The sequence below is a fragment of the Elephas maximus genome, chromosome 2 (assembly GCF_024166365.1).
Source record: "Elephas maximus indicus isolate mEleMax1 chromosome 2, mEleMax1 primary haplotype, whole genome shotgun sequence".
Taxonomy (NCBI): Eukaryota; Metazoa; Chordata; class Mammalia; order Proboscidea; family Elephantidae; genus Elephas; species Elephas maximus.
Window position 1 is genome coordinate 130,175,409 of NC_064820.1, and position 20,041 is coordinate 130,195,449.

Genomic DNA, 20,041 nt, shown 5'->3' on the forward strand with positions numbered 1-20,041 from the left:
GTACCATTACTTGCTATTTGCCTGAGTTTTTAAACTGGTGAATCTGTCCCCATCTGACACCAAGGAAATTTTTTATTGAGTGACCTCTTTTTTGGATAGAAAATTGACAAGGAGTATGGCACCTGAGCAGTTAATAGACGCATCTGCATTTTGATTTAATGCTTTTGGAAAAACTCTTGGTGTAAAATTTAGTTCAGTCCATCAATAAGAATATTTGAAATTCATTGACCAGCCTCTAGAAAACTTGATAAGTCATTTCAAAATAGCACAGACTATAAATGGAAAATGTTGTTTTTGCTGGGAAGAAGTCCAAAAAAGTAAAGCACTCCTCAAAGTTATATCATAGCATCTAGATCTTTCTGCTCTCATTCTCTCTTACAAACAGTGGTGTAAGTTTAAAACCTAAGCTCCTAAGTCCAAACTCCATAAATAAATTTTCAACAGAGAGATCCCTGTGAGACAAGGAGATGTAAATATTAGAATATAACTTTGGCTTCAGCTAAAACTTTTCACTATCCTTCATACCCTTTTCCTCAGATATGAGAATTAAAAACCAAACTAAACCCATTGTTATCGAGTCAATTCTGACTCATAATGGCCCCGTGTGTTACAGGATAGAACTGTGCCATAAGGTTTCCTTGGCTATAATCTTTACGGAAGCAGATCATCTTGTCTTTCTTCCATAATACTGCTGGGCAGGTTCAAACCGCCAACCTTTAGGTTAGAAGTCGAGTGCAAACTATTCATACCACCGAAGAACCTAGTAGATATGAGGATAACCGAACCAAACCTGTTGCCATCAAGTTCGTTCCGACTCATAGAGACCCTATAGGACACAGTAGAACTGCCCCACAGGGTTTCCAAGGACCTGTTGATGGATTTGAACTGATGTCCTTTTGGCTAGCAGCCAAACTCTTAACCACAGCACCACCAGGGCTCCAAATATGAGAACAGGACCTGTTAACTCCAGGATGTCGTATTGTTTTGGTGTTCAAAAGAAAGACCAGCTGGAAAAATTATAAGATATATAGGGCATTTATTTACTGTGATAGGCAGCATAATGGCCCTCCCTAAATTGCCTATATTCTAATCCCTAGAATCTGTGAATATGTTACCTTACATGGCAAAAGGGACTGTTTAAATGACCTTAAGATGGAGATACAGTAAAGCTTGCAAAAACTGGGAACTGTTTAAGGCAGAACCCTGTCAGAGAAGGAAAATTCAAGTATTTCCCACTAAAGCGTACAATAGCAAAGTGGTAAGACTGTGCTCTGTCAAAGGTGGAAAACTTTTGAGACTCAGAAAAACAAGACAGCCCCACTGAGTCCAGCTCTCACAGGTTTCACTGTCTTATCCTGGATTATAGGGTTGGGCACGGACAATTACAAGAGTCTTTATAGAGGGATGCAAGAGGACTCAGAGAGAAAAGATGTAAGGATGAAAGTAGGGGTCAGAGAGGAGAAAAGAGGCTATGCTGCTGGCTTTGAAAAGAGAGGAAGGGGCCACAAGCCAAGGAAAGCAGACAAGGAAACAGATTCTCCCCAGAACCTCCAGAAGGAAACAACCTTGATGACACCGTGGCTTTAGCACAGTGAAACTGATTTTGATTTCCAGAACTGTAAGAGAATAAATTTATGTTGCTTTAGGTCACTAAATTTACAATAATTTGTTATAGCATCAATGGGAAACTAATACATTTACCACACTCCTAGATAAATAAATAAAGGAAAAATAAGATGGGGATGCCTGTGTAGCACATTTACTTTTGGGTTAGAGTATTTGATTCTTAGAATACCTAAAAAAAAGGTCCCAATTCAAAACAGGCCTTCACCTGAGTACTTTCTCCTCATCGTGTCCATCAATGCTACTCACTTGCTAGCAGAAAATGGAGGCTGATGTATTTCCTCACTCTCCTAAATAATCTGAAAAATTTCATGATGAAAAATTTTTGAGATAACATCCCAGAAAAGGCACAATTTTTAGAGAGGTAAGAATTGGTAAATAGCTGGATAAGCACAGGTATTACTACTACACATACTAGAACATAGTAAGCTATTGAAATTTTGTAAATAAACCAATCTTCCATGAATACTATCTTAATTTCCAGGATTTCTCATATTTATCTCTGCTTACCTTGGTTTGTATATTTTATAAAGTAAAAAAAAAAAAAAAAGGATTTTTTTTTAAGCTTCTCTTTCTTGCTATTTATACCTCCACTATTTATCTTATCAGGTACTTTTCCATATTGAGTATTAACATTTTACTTTGGACTGAATCAGATTACTCAAAGTCCAAATCGACCACATTTCAACAAATTAAGTAATTTGGCTACTTTAAATCTAAATTTGGTAAGATATTTTCTCTATCATTAAATGTTTAAGGACAAATCTATGCTGTCAGAGACAAAATTCATTCTCCAAACTCTATTTGTTCCTTCTCATGTTAGAATTTATTGTTGAAAAAAAAAACTTCTTAATGTCTGAGGAGCCCTTGTGGTGCACTGGTTAAGCACTTGGCTACTAACTGAAAGGTCAGCAGTTTGAATACACCAGCCACTCCATGGGAGACAGATGTGGCAGTCTGCTTCTGTAAACCCTATGAGACAGTTCTATTCTCTCCTACAGTGTCACTATGAGTCAGAATCCACTCGACAGTAACAGGTTTGGTTTGGTGTTTGGTTTTCTTAGTATCTAAAACATTTATATGAGTGGATATAAATGCTATATGGTTCTTACCATCTATTTATGTTGGACTTTCATGTCATAGGAAAAAAACATATTAAGGAAGAAGGGGAATGTCAAATTTTCTAGAGTTTGATATTTCTGTGATAGTATCAATGAAATAGACATATTTCTTCAGGTTCAGTAAATGTGCTTACAGCATATATAAGAGAAAACCCTGAAAAGTCAAATTTGCTTAACACTTGAAATACGGAAGTCAGAATCATAGAATTCAAGAGCTTGAAGTAGAACCTTGAGGGTTATTATTTCATCTTATTCTGGCTGTAAGCTTCTATTTTACAACTGAGAATTGACCCAAGAGTAAAATACAGCCCAAGGTACTGAAAGTTCACACAAGACAGTATTTACCTTAGAAACTTGCAAATAAAAAAGGACCACACAGTAAGCTGGCAGTGAAATGAGAAATGACCTCTCAGAGAAAGGTGAGGAGAAGATGTACAGTGAAAAATCTCCAGGGAACTGTCACTGTCTGAAAGAGAAATGACGAAAATGTAATTTTCACCCTGAGAACAAAGTAGCTGAAAGACATAGCATAGAATCACCTGTTTTCTTCCTGTGAGAGACCACTCAAGGTCATTTCCCAGGAATCCCTTCGCAGTTCCCCACTAAAGAAAAAAAAAGGGAAACCCTGGCCCCGGGTCATTGTTAACAGACAGGAGGTACCTCCTAACAGAAGGTGAGGTTAAGAGGATGATCTATTTCCTTTAACCAGGCTACGCAGGACCCCAGCCTTCTTACCAAGCTCCTTAAGGAAATTTTTCTTCATTATTAAAAATAAAAAAAAAGTACAAGTGTCATGCCCACCTGTCTCATAAAATTCTCCTGAGCAATAATGACCAAGTTAAAATACACACATTCCCTCACATGGACACACACACATAAACACACTAAGAAGTAAAGAGTTTATTAAGCCTAGTTAGCCATTTCCCAATTGGTGGTAGTTTGTCATGTGCTTATAGGGACTCTTACCTCTTCCCAAGCTAGGGCATTGTGGGGGCCTTCACTCCTGTGATACAGTGGTGCTGAGGGGCCCGTAATTTGTGGGGCTGAGACTCTGCTTCAGCCCTGACAATAGAAAGACATGAGCCATGTAGTTAATTTAAATTTTTAATATCCAAGTTTTTAAAAAAGAAGAAGTGCTATTAATATTAATAATACATTCCCTTTATCACAATATATCCAAAACTATTATCATTTCAATATGTAAGCAATATAAAAATTATTGAAATATTATACATTTATATTGTTATCTTTAAAATTTGGTGTGTATTTTACACTTACACCACTTCTCGATTGGGCAAGCCACATTTCAAGTATCCAATAGCTAAAAAAAAAAAAAAACATCCAATAGCTACATGGGGCTTTTTTTGCTGTTGTTAGTTGCCATGAACTTGATTCTGACTCATGGCAACCCCATGTGTGTAGAGTAGAACTGCTCGATAGGGTTTTCAAGGCTGTGAGCTTTTGGAAGCAGATCACTAGGCCTGACTTCAGAGGCACCTCTGGGTGGGTTCGAACCACCAACCTTTTGACAGTTGTCTAGTGCTTAACCATTTGCACTACCTTGGGACTCCCAGGTCTAGTGGCTCCCCTATGGGACAGCATACTTCTAAAGAATGAAGAATCACTGAATAGAGTGGTGGGGAAGGGACAGGCTCAAGTGTCACTTTAGATGAGCACTCAGGTGACCATGAACAATGATTATAGAGCAAGAGTGGATGCAGGAGATCAGCTAGAAGCATTGTAACAGTCCATGTAAGAGGTGTTGAGGATGTGAGCTATAGCAATGTCAGTGAGGATAGTCTTGAGAAATGTCAAAGACATGAAATCAATGTAACTTGGTGATTATATGGAGGTAGAACGAGAAAGAGTAGTTTAGAATGATTCCCAGATTTCTAGTTACCATGACAGAGTCAATAACAATGCAATTTATTGTGCCAGGAAACCCTGGAGGTAAAACTAGTCAGGGACAACACACGGTAAGGAACCTGGGATACTTTGGTTTTGGACATGTTGAATTTGGGCTGCCTGGGTGTCTCGCAAATTGAGATGTCCAGCAAGGTTTCAGTTATAGGGGTCTGAGCCTCAGAGTAGAGGCTCGGTCTACAGATCCGGGCATATAGATTTAGAAGTCTTTCTAAAACATCGTGTGCACTTGTGAGATCCCCAAGGAGAGCCATGAGCCAAAGGATGGATGGAAAGAAAGATCAGTTTATGAAGAGGACCAAGAAGACATGGTAAGGAAGATAAAGGAAAAATTAAAGGATGTGTTGTTACAAAAGCTAGGAGAAAAGTAAGCTCCAAGGAGAGAAAGATCAACAATGTCAAGTGCAGTCAGAGGATATAGAGTTCACTGAAGTCTATTAATTTTCGCAATATAACATTAGATGATGCAGTTCCAGAAAAATGGCAGAAGTGGAAACCAGATTGCTGAGAGTAAAAGGCTAAGTATGAAATGAGGAAGCTGAGATTATTCAATCAACAGGCATGGTTCAAGGTGATATGGGGAAATAGAGAGAAGAGAGGGTTTTTTTTTTTTTTAATGACGGACACTTGACTATATTTTTATTTGTGCTTTAGATGAAGGTTTACAGAGCAAATTAGTTCTCATTAAACAATTAATACACATACTGTTTTGTGACATTGGTTTCCAACCCCATGACACGTCAACGCTGTCCCCCTCTCGACCTTGGATTCCCCATTATCAGCTTTCCTGTCCCCTCCTGCCTTCTCATCTTTGCCCCTGGGCTGGTGTGCCCATTTAGTTTTATGTTAGTTTTATAGGTCTGTCTAATCTTTGGCTGAAGTGTAAACCTCAGGAGCGACTTCAGTACTGAGTCAAAATGGTGTCTACGAGCCACACTCGAAGGGTTTCTCTAGTCTCTGTCAGACCAATAAGTCTGGTCCTTTTTTGTGAGTTAGAATTTTGTTCTACATTTATCTCCAGCTCTGTCCGGTATCCTCTATTGTGCTCCCTGTCAGGGCAGTTGGTGGTGGTAGCCGGGCACCATCTAGTTGTGCTGGCAGGAGCTGTGATAGTTGTGGTCCATTAGTCCTTTGGACTAATCTTTCCCTTGTGACTTTGGTTTTCTTTATTCTTCCGTGCTCCAGATGGGGTAAAACCAGTGGCATATCCTAGATAACCCCAGATGCTACTCACTAAAGTAGGGTGTAGAACATTTTCTTTATAAACTATGTTACGCCAATTGAACTATATGTCTCCTGAGACCATGGTTTCCAGCCCTCGGCCCGGTAATTTGGTCCCTCAGGGAGTTTGGATGTGTGTCTATGGAGCTTCCATGATCTTGCCTGGGACACTTGACTGTATTTATAACTAAGAACAACTAGCCAATAAAGATGATGAGATTGAGAATACCAGGGAGAAAAGAAACCAATTTTGGAAGAAGATCCTGGAGGAGACAAGACAGGATAAAATTAGGAGTCCTGAGAAGGGGCTTTAAACCATGTGAAGGGCCCACAATCTTTTAAAAGGTAGAAATGGGAACACAGAGGTGTAGAGGGAGCATGGGAAGTGACAACTCATTGCCTCCTTTTCTCATTGAGCTTCTCTAGGTTTAAAAGGTGAAGGGAGGGAGAGGAAAGAGCACCCAAAGTGTTTCAACAATTAAAAAAATTCACAATCCGTACCCTTCACTGTACTTTAAATATTATGAGAAATAACGGACCAACATACCAAGGCTAGATTAAGAATAGTTCTGGAGGTTTTCAAATAAACACACAAGGCTATTTTCCAACTAATTATTCTAGCCTCCATAAGATAAAGAGTTGAAAAGCTTCTCTTTATAGAGAAAAAAATGTAATATTTGTTGAATAATGAAAAAGTTTTTAGCTTCTAGTATCTTCAAACTTGGGACATTGTTTAAAACATACAGATAGCCATCATTTAACTACTTTAAGATAACTTTATATCTTTGGGATTTTAATCATTTCTTTTAAAAGTTATTTTTAAAAATGTTCACTTTTGGTGAAAGCACTAATATACAAAGTCATTCTATAACAGCAGTTTTCCATCAAATGCTTTTTTCTCTAAGTTGAGAAAACAACATTGATTATACTGCCAAGCACTGCTAAAAAGTGTTCTGCATCATAAAAGGAGTTGGAACCTCATTTATTATCATCTAAATTGTACATTGTACACTCAGCAGCAACACATTACAAACTAAATAGCCTTTCCTATCTAAACCAATGAACATTATAATAAAACAATTGAGAAGTTGTTTTTTGTTTTTTTTTGAAAAGCATGATTTGGTGGATTCCTAATCTAAAACAAATCTTTTTGTTCCCCCCAAACAAACGCTGATTGAATGCTAGCTCAAGATTTGTCAGTGTTCGGAAATTGCAATTGTGGTTACTTAAAATGGCATTGAAAGAGACTTGATGAAATGACAGGGATGCTAAAAAGTGTCTGACTTCTATCACCAAAGAGCAAAGCCCTGAAGCATAATGGCTGCTTTTTGTTTCTGAATTCCATCACTCAGAGGTATTTCTGTTCCCCCACTCCCCTCCCCAGGAAACATCAAATAAACTTCAGATATACAAAGCTATTAGTGTTGACCAAACTCATCCAAAAGACTGTCTTTATCAGAGCTAACATAAATTGGCTAATATCAAAATTAATGCCAGTTTTAAAATGGAATTTGAGGTCTAAATCCCCATACTGTTGGCCACATTTCTTCAGTCAAGTAACAAAAGGGGAGCCAATAGTATACATGTTGTCCAAAACTGAGATTCAGAATGTTAAAACTTGCATACTGATCTCATCATTTCTTAACACCACTGCAAAAAAAAAAAAAGGATTGACCATTGAGCTCTTTGCAGTATGACATGTTAAACTACAGGCTCAACAAAAATTAACATAGAATTCATTCACCTAATTGTTTTTAAATTTTATTTATTTTGTTATTGTTGCTGAGAATATACACAGCAAAAAAAAAAAAAAGGCATATACCAATTCAACAGTTCCTATATGTACAATCCAGGGACATTGATTACATTCTTCAAGTTGTACAACCATTCTCAACCCCCTTTTCTAAGTTGCCCCCGCATTAACATAAACTCACTGCCCCTAAAAGTTCCTATCGAATGTTTCGAGTTGCTGTTGTCAATTCGATCCCATACGCCAAAACCAAATGCGTTGCCATGGAGTCGATTCCAGCTCATAGCAACCCTATAGAACAAAAAAGTACTGCCCCATAGAGTTTCTGAGGAATAGCTGGTGTATTCAAACTGCTGACCTTTTGGTCACCAGCCATAGCTCTTAACCACTGTGGCAGTGCTCCTGACCATATAGATAGTTCTTAAAAGAGCGTAATTCTCAAGGCAGATATTTTTTACTAGTTCAGTTAGTTGTTTGATTTCAAGAAGACTTCAGGGGATATTTTCCAATTAAGGTTTCAAGAGTATCTCAGGACAATAGTTTCAGGGGCTCATCCAGGCTCTGTGGCTCCAGAAAATCTGGAGCCCGTAAAAATTTGAAATTTTGTTCTATATTTTCCTCCTTTTGATCAGGATCAACTGATTTTTGTAATACAGAAAGAACTTTGTTTAGCTTGTGTCTCCTATACCTTCATATACTATGCTTAATAGAAGTTAGTAATGCTGGATTTAATATCGATGTCTAGCTCCTTACAACTGAGAGAATATTCTGGGCTGAATTTATAATGTATTTTTACACAAATAATGTGCACCTTCTATGTTTGTTTGCCAGCTGCTCCCTCCTTCCCCAAAGTATGTTCATAAGTACAAGTATGCTAATTTTTTACATGTTGTTATAAAACACCTGGTGAAAAACATGTGAAATTGTTCCCTACAGATTAAGACATAAACACAACTAAGCCCATGCTTACCTTGCTAATTGGGTAATCCATCCCTGTCAGGGATTGTAAATTTGAGAAGAGGCTTTAGTTTTGTAGGAAGGTGCTGTGGGTTTGTGAGACAGGTGTCAGCCATACCTAGAAGCAGAATTTTTGATGTGGTGAAAAAATGTGAAATTGTTCAGTACAGATGATCTGGTAAGCAAGATAAGTACTGTGCTTACCTTGCCTGTTGGATAATCCACCCCTGAGTAGATCTGTAGCATACTGCCTAGATTGACCCTCAGTCCACCTCCATCCCTGCCAGAACCAAGGCACTCATTCCCACAGCTGACAGGAATATTGGCTGCTGATGGATCACAGCTGCGTTCCTTTCCAGAAATTGCCCTTAGCCAAAAGGAGCTGCCTTGCCCAAGGTACAGTCTCTGAGAGCAACTGTATCCAAAAATTGTTGATACAGGATACAAAGAGCAGACTGCCTTGCTTCAATTCAGAACAATCTGAATGGTCATCATAGCTCCAGAGCTCCTTATGGGATAGGTTAAGACCTCTGTTGCAACTGTATGACAGTTCAGCTTCTTCCTCTGCTCAGTCTTGCTTTCCTCACTCTCTTACAGATGTTATTCCTGAGTGTCTTCCTCAATAAACCTCCTGCACACGAATCTCCATCTCAAAGACAGCTTCCATATAACCTGAGCTAAGACAGGCCTCTATCAAAAGTTAATAACCTTTGAAAAAGGTAAAGTCAGGTTCTTAACTACTATAATTCCTTAGTTTTCCTATTAAACAGCATTGATAATTAAGGGTACATTGATTCTTGTGATGACATGAACAAAGTTTCTAATCAACTGATAATTATCTATAGACTGAGATGGTTTTCCTGAGGGGCTTTAAGGCATCTTCTACTTATCTTGATGCTTGCTAGATGTGGTCTAATTTGTTTGGCCAAAACCTCTTTTGGCTTTGAAAAGGTTTGACAATAGAGAATGTTTCTGTTAAAAATAAAGCTATTGTATTATGGATCTGCATTAGCAACAAAACACTTGACACAAGACCACAACCAATTCCTAAACCTTGGTCCTGGATAAGTGGCTAAACTTACGAGGGTGTCTGCTGTCACTAAGGAAGAAGAATTTTATAAATCAACAAAGGATATGAAACTTGAAGGTGCCTAGTTCCATTTTTCTTGAAAGTGAATGTTTTTTCTTTTATCCACCAGTCATCTTCCAGAAGTGATTTATTATTTCACAAGGACTGGGGGGCGGGGGGGGGGAAGAGGTCAGAGATCATTGCTAGAGGCTGGTGGCATGGGGACAGCTTGTTAATTTAGCAGGACACAAGAAGACATTTTTAATCTTCAAACCAGGTCCTATCTTCTGCTTTAGGCACCTTATAATTAGTTCATGAAGACAGGCTTCAAGCTTGTTTTCTGACTTGTCTATCCTGTGTTTGCAGGTTCTTCCATGTCTTCACTTGAGCTCAGCTCCCAGCAGGAACCACTGATTTCTTCAAATTTTCCAAGTTGTCTTGAGGCCATTACACCAGCGCTAAAGACAACTGACAGTTGAATGACAGCACACATTTATTAGCTTCCCAAAAATTCCCACAATGTAATATGTAACTGTCTTGTTCCACTTTACCAGCTTGGGAAGCAAAACAAGGTAACATTTTTAGTATTCAGATTAAATTACTCTAAACCTCTAATCCACTTGTGAAGGAAATTATTTCTTCCATTCCTGGGACCTTTCTTCCCATATGAAGCCCAAGACTCAGAGGTATTTATTCAGTTAAAGGGGTCAGTTTTGATTATCGACCCTTCCAGGAGAGAAAACTGAACACCCTCCTTGGTTCATCTTTAGCTGTAGTGGTTGTTACTGCCCATGTAGGCCAATGCAGTCCTTGCCTGTTGAAGTGACCACAGCACACGCTACCAATGCTGAACTGGCAGAAGTTTCTCTCCATTCAGGCAGCCCAACAGCTGTCTAGAAACACAGCTTCCTACCATACACACGAACTCAGTCACCATCCCATGATGCTAAAGTGAAATACCTAAAATGTCCAATCATCCAACACATGTCCTTCCCAGAATCCCCCCCCCCCAACACCACTTACTACCATGGTTTAATCAGGACACATTTCTGGGAAAATGAGTCCTATTAGTGGCATAGGGATAGGCCAGAATCTGAAGAATCAGGGGTGCTGTTGACATGGCCCAGCCTCCTCAGAGCCAAGGGAAGGTGACCACCCACACTGGGCCTCTCCATCCTGCAGCCCCAGGCCTCACCCATTTCCTGACCTAGAATGATTCTCAGTCAAGGTGCTGACTGTCTTATCGCCATAGCCCCCATCAACAATCATCTATAAACCCACTATCCCGACACACAAGGAGCCCTGGTGGTACAGTGGTTAAAGTGTCTGGCTGCTAACTGAAACGTCGGTGGTTAGAACCCACCGGCTTTTCTCCATGGGAGAAAGATGTGGCGGCCTACTTCTGTAAAGATTACAGCCTTGGAAACCCTTTGGGGCAGCTCTACTCTGTCCTATAGGGCCACCAAGAGTCAGAACCAACTCGAGGCAGTGGGTATCCCAGCACACGCAGGCTTGATTTACCGCAGTACATCAACTAGGAGTAGTGAGAGCAGTAAAATAATGTTCTTACACAATATTTCTCTGATTCAGCCTCCACTAGGTCTGGAGAACTCTTGCAGCTAGAAATAAAACCAAACCCATAGCCGTGGAGTGGATTCGCACACATAACTACCCTATAGGACAGAATAGAACTGCCTCGTAGGGTTTCCAAGGCTGTAATCTTTATGGAAGAAGGCTTCCACATCCTTCTCCTGTGGAGTGGCTGGTGGGTTTGAACTGGCAACTTTTTGGTAGCAGCTGGGCTTTTAACTGCTGCATCACCAGGGCTCCTTGTACCTAGAAATACAGGTTGATAATTCTGGGCATTCTCAGAGGGGTCCTGCACATGCTCCATGAAGCACTTCTATCAGAATTCTCAGTGCTATTCTCGTTGCTCCCTGTGGAACTGTCTCCTCTCATGGCTGTCTCCAAAGCATTGCTTCCACTTGCCCCAGTAGTCAGCCATCGCAGACAATGCCCACCAGAGGTATGGTACTGTTGGCACCCACCAGAGTGCTGCCACCTAGGCTCTGACCTGGCCAGGGCACTAAGAGATGACAAGGTCATTGTCAGCTCCCAGCAAAGCCATCATCTGGCAGGTACTGTCTGCACTGAGGGAGCTAAGTATCAGAAACATCAACTCCGGAGGTCTGTATTGCTGGCACCTTGTTCCCAGGGGCACTTTAGCTTTTGTCCCATCTCACTTCTCAATTCAGCCCCCTCCTTTGGACACAGGCTGACACACCTGGGGCAGAGTTACATGTCCTCACTGATCTTCCCCAGAACTTACTTTGTGCAGTTGGTGCAACATGACTCACCCCCTGGTCATCTGTGGAAATTGAGCCTGGCGGCCCACCCAACTCTGGCCGTCCAGACAAGCTCACACATGCCTGAACCCTGGGGTGAGCACAGCTCAGCTTCCTGCGGCAGCCTCTGCTACCAGCACGCTGCCACGTCTAGTTTATGGATTAAGGATCTGGCTGCTGATGGCTGTGGGATCTTGAGAAAGGCTGAGGCTAGGTCAGTGCTGAGGTTGCTTCAGAAGGACTAAATCATGCACTAAAGTTCAATGGGATGTGATGAGAAGCCACCAGAATATCCCTGAATAAGAGGAAAAGGAATGTTTAGTGGTCACAGCTTAGCTATGATATTTTTATTCCTCTCTAGTTCCATTATCAAATATCCCTTTATTATCCCTTAGGACTTACAGCAAGGACGAATAACACAGTGTTTGTTGTGTGAGGAGAGAGACCTTCTAAAAGATCAAGACATCTATTTTATGATAGTCTCCTCCACAGGCTATGCCTAGGGATTTGGAGAGACATAAGGTTCTTTGAGGAAAAAAATTTTAACTTTTTAAAATCCATTAAAAGGAAACTGTCAGTTCTATTCCTTATTCCGTAAAAAAAAAAAAATTAGGAGTCAATTAATTAAAAACTAAGTCCCCACAAACACTGCCAAATGCCAGCTCCAGATTAAAGGACATGAACACACATTACGCTTTGACGTCTTGTCATCGGTTGAGTACCTGGCAGATTTGTGGAAAGCAGCTTGTGTGCTGATCCAACAGAAATGAGTATTAACTAGCAAGGAAGGAATATAAAGAGTTCAAGGACAATCTCAAGCATTTAAAGTTTGTGACTTTCTTTTCATCTTTATTTTTTCCCCTCTGTTCCTCTTTTCAAAGTTTTCATCTTTTTTTTTTTTTTAACTTATGCATGGATTCCTGGAATCTCTTCAGTACTGTCTTCTCATGGGGGCAGAGCCGTATGTCTGGGATGAATAGTCACTTTGAAGTCTGTCTGGTTTGGGGTTTAAGTCAACATCTCCCTGAGCTAACTATACCTCACCTTTCCGGAGGTTACAAAGATCCAATGCAATTCTTTTGTAAAGCTCTGAGTCTAGGGCCGGGCACAGAGGAGAATAGAGCAGCTGGCCAGTCCAAATGTTGGCTCACTCCCTGCTTACCAGCTGTAAGAGTTGGATGCCCTCACTGAATAAGAGGTAGTTTTGTCTTCCATGAAGCACCAGCATAGTGGGAGTGTTTGATGTGGTCGTTCCAGCCCTAAACCTTCCCCAGCAGGTGGACACAGGTGGGAAAGCTCAAGGTTTGAGATTTATTCTCTACTTTCTGTTTTCCAAATTCCTCTATTAACAGGTAATCTCTGACAAACAATGGAATATTATTCAGCTATAAAGAGAAATGAAGTTTTGATACACGCTACCACATGGACGAACCTTGATAACAATATGCTGAGTGAAACAAGTCACACAAGAGGACAAATACTGTGTGATTCCACTTATGAAACATCTAGAATAGGCAAACATATAGAGACAGAAAGTAGATTGGTGGTTACTAGGAGGTAGAAGGAGTGGGAAATGGGTACAGAATTTCTGTTTGTGGTGATGAAAGAGTTTCCGAAATAACTGATGGTGATGGTTGCCCAACACTATGGCTGTAATTAATGCCACTGAATTGTACATTTAAAAATATTTAAAATGGCTTATTTTACATTAAAGATTTTTGCTAAAATTTATGTAAGAAAAAGAAAACAAACAAAAAAAGTAATCTCCAGTCTAAGCAATTATTCATTTTACCTCATTAGAAATTAATTTCTTAGACTACTTTCCCAAATAAGTAGAGGAAATAGGGCAGAAAGCAGTAACATTTTTTGATCTGGACTCCTACAGAGGAGTTTTAACAATTAAAGAGACACACTCCTAGGTGAACTGGGAAGAAGGAAGCAAATGAATTGGATGGTTTCTATCACGTACGATAACTACCCAATTAAGTAGGTATTAAGCCCTGCAATGATGACCCCATTAGGTATGTATTATTTTTGGATTTTTAAACATGAGAAAGTTGAAGTTGAGAGGGACTAATTATTTGTCTCAAGTTCCATAACTGACTGTGGAGCCAGGACTGTAAGTTAGGGTGGCCTGCCTCATCTGCCATGGCGCCTCCCTGGAGACCAACTCATCACTTATATCAAGTCTTGCCAGAGAAGCCACAGCTGGTGGAGGGCCCCACCACCCCTCAACTTGCGGAAGGATGGTTTCAGAGGTCTGTGGAAGGAGGGCTGGAACTGTTCCGGCTTCTCAAGAACCCAGCTGGAATCCTGTGACTGCAGTGTAATGCCCTTTTCTGGCTGGCTCCTTTGTAGCCACCCCCATGCCCAGCCTCTGGATTTCGGAAGTGGATGCCTCTGCGGGGTCCTTTCATCTCTCCAGATTATCAATGTCTCATGGACAGGTAGGCTGTCTCCTGTTAGGTCCGCATCTGATCAATGGAGGACAAGCACTTTTGCTCCGTCATCTTGTTGGCACCTATGGCTCTCTCTTTACTCTGACAACTCCGGGCTGATCTAGCCATAGATTCTAGCTGGGAGGATGGGGTGTGCCAGACGCCAGGTTAAACTGAGTGGTCTCCTGAAGCTCCTCTCACTTGGCTTAAGGGGAAACTCCCTCTCCTCATCCATAGCAAGATTATGGGGAGGGAGAAGAGACATGCATCCAAACTGCCTCCAAAGGAAGGGTCTGTGAGCTCTTCATGAGGTCGGTGGAGGTTCTGCCATCTCCTCAGCATGCCCCACAGACAGCCTTTAACCCCTCACTCAGGATGTGGCAGCCCTTGGCACCTAGAGTTTTATTCTTAGCCTGGGGGCACAAATGAGACAGCAGAGATCCTTTTTATTACACTCCTACAAGGATACACCATCTCATTACCACCCTTTTCTTCCACCACTCCCACCTTCAGAGGAATTACATGCTTTTCAACAATCAAACCTCCTTGTGTTGTTGGGTGCTTGAGTAGCAAACAGCACACCCGCTTTGGCTCTCACAGGCAGCAACTGGGTACAAAGCCTCAGGGGAAGATTGGGGCACTGGGATTTTCACTTTTTTTTTTTTTTTTTTGAGACTATGAAACTTTTCTAGATTTTTTGACAGTCTGCCATCCTTCCACAACAATTTCTGGAACGTTATTGCATTTAGACTGAAAACAATTTTATATTCTTTTAAAAGATCCTATGGAAATGTTGGAAACCCCGGTGGTGTAGTGGCCAAGTGCTACTGCTGCTAAGCAAAAGGTCAGCAGTTCAAATCCACCAGGTACTCCTTGGAAGCTCTATGGGGTAGCTCTACTCCGTCCTATAGACTTGCTATGAGTCAGAATTAACTCCATGGCGGTAGGTTGTGATGTGTGGTGTGTATGGCAATGTCTTGAAGAATACCAGGATTTCCATTCAACTTGCTTAAAGAAATGCTCTGTTCTAGATCATTCTCTTAATCAAATTCTAAATATGACTATATAAGGCTTTTATTTTTCTTTTTCCAAAGATAATGTGAAATCCACCTAATTTTTGAGAATTTTTCTTTGAGAATAGGCATAGATATAATATTTTAAATAAAAATATATCAACAAAGTATATTTTTGACATTATTGTCAAATATATATATATATATAAGAAACCCTGGTGGTGTAGTGGTTAAGTGCTACGGCTGCTAACCAAAAGGTCGGCAGTTCAAATCTGCCAGGTGCTCCTTGGAAATTCTATGGGACAGCTCTGTTCTGTCCTATAGGGTCGCTATGAGTCGGAATTGACTCGACAGCAGTGGGTATATGTATGTATATATATTATATATATATATATCCATCTCATAGTGGCCCCTTAAATGAATAATGATCAAGTTATAGCTTCAGCTAGATTGTTTACTTGAATTCTCAGCATTCAATCTGAATATATTTAGCTAAATTATATTTTTAAAAGACAAAAAACTTTGCATATTGTCAGTTGCTCATTGAAAGTTCACTGGCTTTTCTCATTTATTTCCAATGATTAATATCAGGCTTAGAGTCATTATATATACTGATTTTTTTCTGTTCTGTTTTACTGTGTAAGCATAATAATATACACTGGGTGGTAGATTTCAGGTGCCTAAATGTTTTTTGCGGAGTTCCATTGCCAGCCTTACAGTCCATCTCTATGGCAAAATGGAAGTGTTATATTCTGTCCTCAAGGGATCCCTGAAGAAACTACAGAGACAAGGCTGTGCATAGCTCAAAAATAGAGAATGCCAGTACAAGGGCAGCCAGGGGTACATACATCTGTGCAGGAGCAGAGAGACAGTGAGAGGCATAAACGAGAACAGATCCGTAGACTCAACAGTAGAGAGAAAGACATCCTTACCAGTGCTGGAGACCCCAAGGAAGATCCATAGACATTGTCAAAGGTGAAACGCACATCACCATCTTTATTCGTCATAAGCACTAGCACAGGGACGTGAACCATATACTGGTATAGTGAGTACTTTGAGTTTGGTGATAATGACCACTAAGAGAACATGAGGCTGCTGAGTCATCATTTTGGCCTCAGATAACAAGCAGGAGTTTCTGAAATGTTTTATATAAAAGCACAACCATGTGAAGCAAGGTGGTCTTGCTCAACATTCAGGAACCCCAGGCCTGGCACCAACCTTTTTGGCTTGTGAGTCAGTATGCACAAACACTTACTTCAAAGTGTCAGGAAATATCAACAAAGGAGCCAACTAATTTTGAAGTCAGAGTTTTCTTTAGGCACCAACTAGAATTTAGAGCCCACTTACTTACTGCAGTAATCAGCTTTCTTTCTACTTTCCTTGCCTAGAGTTAATCTGTAGATAATCCGGATCAGGGAGTTCCTCCCTCTTAATAACATCAGTCACCTCTACATGTTTGTGTGGCAGGTACAAGAGTATTAAAGCATAATTATTCCCAGTCTTCTACCCTACCTAGCTTTCTAAGTTCTCACAAATTCTTTAGCTGAACTGCTCAGTTCCCAACTCCTGGGCCTTTACCTCATAAACAGGGTACTGGGTAGGGTAACCAGTTGCCATCAAGGCAACTCAAACTCATGATGACCCTGTGTGTGTCAGAATAAAACTATGCTCCATGGGATTTTCGGTGGCCTATTTTTCAGAAGTAGATCACCAGGCATTTATTCTGAAGAGTCTGTGGGTGGATTCCAACCTCCAACCTTTGGGTTAGCAGCTGAGTGCATTAACCATTTGCATAACCCAGAGACTCTGGTAAAGAAGCAGAAAATACCTAGAGATACATCTGTTTACATAAAAAAGGCTTCAACTCTCTGAAAAGGAAAACATGCAGAAGCAACAGGAAAAGGAGGAAGTAAGCAAGAGAATCCAGATTAGTAAGAAGGAAGCTTGTGGGAGTCATCGAGACATTCTGGAGAAGGATTTGGAGAAGCAGCTGCTGGGCAGCAGGAGGCTTCAAGGAGCTGAAAAGGCTAAGAAGTTTCAGAGTTAGTCGTGTGTGTGTGCTTTCTGATGGAATTACCCTTCCATCAGCTGCACTAAAGGCTCACATTATCTTTCAGAGTTTGTAGAAACCAAAAGGATCCTTTTGTATGTGTGATTGTCTTGGATTAGACGTTGAAGCAGGAATGCAATGGCCCCAAATTATTTGGGTGACACGTGAAAGGGTAATATCAATGATGTGATGACACTTGAGGCTCTGCCCTTAAGAATGAAAAGTCATTGAAATGGTACAAAATCTGGCAGCCCTGGGAGTGCTGTACACATGCTTATGAACAAGACTGACTGGCACCCACATGATTTCCACCTCATTCACTTCTCCTGCTCCTCTCTCCTCAGTTGGACACCAGGACTGCCATCAGACATCACTGCAGTGACCGCTGAGCATGGTCACGTCTGCTAGCACCTCCACCACCTCAGACAGGCTCGCCATATTGTTTCCAAGAAGAAATACTGCCAAAATGTCTGCCCATTTCTGAAATGGTGAATGATTTATTACTTAGATCTTTCTATATTTTCTAAATCTGTTGTAATGAAAAAGTAACATGTATGTTCCTTGACACACACACACATACACACACATTATTTTAAAAGAGAGAAAGCAAACAATCCTATTTCCTAATTATAACAGTGATTAAACAATGGGTCAGGTCACTTACAGTTACCTCAGTCTTCCACTTTTAAGGACCCTTGTGATTACATCGGGCCCATCCAAATAAATCCAGGACATTTCTTAAAATTAGAACCAATAACTTTGGTAATTTGGAAGTTAGCCCTCTTGGAAGCATGAAACTAGACAGAATCAGCCCTAACAGTCTCTTCCTGCTCTGTAATAAGGGAATTCCTCTGGCTCTTTAGCTTCCCCCAACCCAGTCCATTTTTATACTGCAGCTCACACTTCAGCCAAGTTCAGAAATCTACAATGTTTCCTTATTATCAACTCAATTAAAGTCACACCCCACAGCCAGGTTTTCAAAGTCCTTCAGGAACTGGCCTGCTTCACCTATCGGATCTCACCAGCTACAGCTGACATCTTCTGCCCATTCCAGGCCTGATGGTACAGTCTGCTCTACCACAGAGCTTGTCCCCAGCCCTGTGAACACCCAGGCCACCTCTGCACTTACTGGTATGGCCTCCCGCATTCCTGCTTTGAGCTGCCCACACCCACTAGATCCTTTCAGGTCCAGCTCAACCATCTCGTTCTCCCATGTACCCTTCCCTGTTGGGAATAGTCCATGCAAATGCCTTCCTTCTTTAGAAATTATTGCCTGTACTGTTTGCAGCTTTGATTCCCTACTTAGTTGTTCTGCACAACTTATAGTGCCACTATTTATAATGCCACCAGTGTGATGGGTGAACCTAGTGTGATGGGCCCTCACAGCACCAGGCCTTGCAGAGCATCTTTTGCTAGGGAAGCTCACCTGGCTCAAATGGTCCATCCATCTGGTCCCCAGATATCCATCTGCTTCAGATTCCTGTTTTATTGCCTTGGAAGGGCTCTTTTACTATGATTGTAAAGAGGAAACAATAATAATTTAAGAAGCAATCGTTTTACATCATGGGCTATGGAAGAAATTATATTACTAAGCATTTAAATAATACAACAAAATAATTCAAAAACATATTCTTTAGAAAATGTATAGGTGTCATACATACCCACAAAGAATATTCAGTGGTCAGATAAGTTTCATAAGAAAACTGTATTAAACAAATAGATTTTTTGATGGTTACATTTCTCAGTCTTTCATGTTTGCACTAGAATCTTCCTGAGTGGACTAGTGTACAAACCATTTCTCCAGCTAATCTCACCTCAGGACCATTTTTCTATGGAGAAACTTGGGGGGCTTGTGTTCCAAGAAACTCATTCTGCTCAATGCTGGTGTGGTTCAGGCGTTACCTTCCAGGATCATCTTAGCAGGGTCTTGCTTGAACCCTTTGCAAGAGATTGTAAAGATAATGCTTATTTTCTGTTCCTGACTTGATCTGTGTTTTGTCTTCTGGTTATGTGAAAGTACTCTGCTCTTTTTTGTGTGTTTTTCCTACACTTTTTCATGTACAATGTTGAGTCACACTCACAATCTGCAGATAATCCTTAGCCTCCTTCTGCATTTGGGTCGCTATGAGTCAGAATGGACTCAACAGCAATGGATTTGGTTTCTTTGTTGTAGTTGTTTCTACATTTGCTCAAAGTTTGCATTCGAGTTCAGAGAGGCAGCATGATGTATTAATTAACACTGTAGATGCTGAAGTCACACAGCCCGAGTGTCCATTATAGCTGCAACACTTAGTGAGGCACAACTCTGTGAACCTGGGAAGTTATTTAAACTCTCAGTGTTTCAGTTTCCTCATCTATAAAATAAGGATAATGAGAGAACTTACATCATAAGAGTTTTTGAGAAGTTAATACATGTAAAATGTGTATACAGAATCCTGCCCTGACTATTTGCTACTAGTGTTTATTTACAGCCCAGTCTTTGGAAGACCGAAAAAGAATTGACACCTTTTAATTATTGTGTTGGGAAGAAT

The 20,041-nt window shown here is 40.6% G+C and overlaps 1 long non-coding RNA gene across 3 annotated transcripts in view; it reads right to left on the bottom strand.

The window, feature by feature from the left end:
• Nucleotides 1-360: 360 nt before the first annotated feature.
• Nucleotides 361-20,041, bottom strand: part of LOC126069702 (uncharacterized) — a 30,762-nt gene continuing 11,081 nt past the window's right edge. For 2 of the 3 annotated variants that reach the window (XR_007516015.1, XR_007516017.1), the window contains exons 2-6: nt 18,937-19,020; nt 8,609-8,713; nt 3,711-3,806; nt 3,090-3,210; nt 361-1,007 (exon numbers count right to left, since the gene is read on the bottom strand). This is a non-coding gene — a long non-coding RNA (uncharacterized LOC126069702). Of the gene's footprint in view, nt 1,008-1,321; nt 1,923-3,089; nt 3,211-3,710; nt 3,807-8,608; nt 8,714-18,936; nt 19,021-20,041 lie in introns of those variants that run through there. The other variant, XR_007516016.1, reaches the window with a different exon arrangement.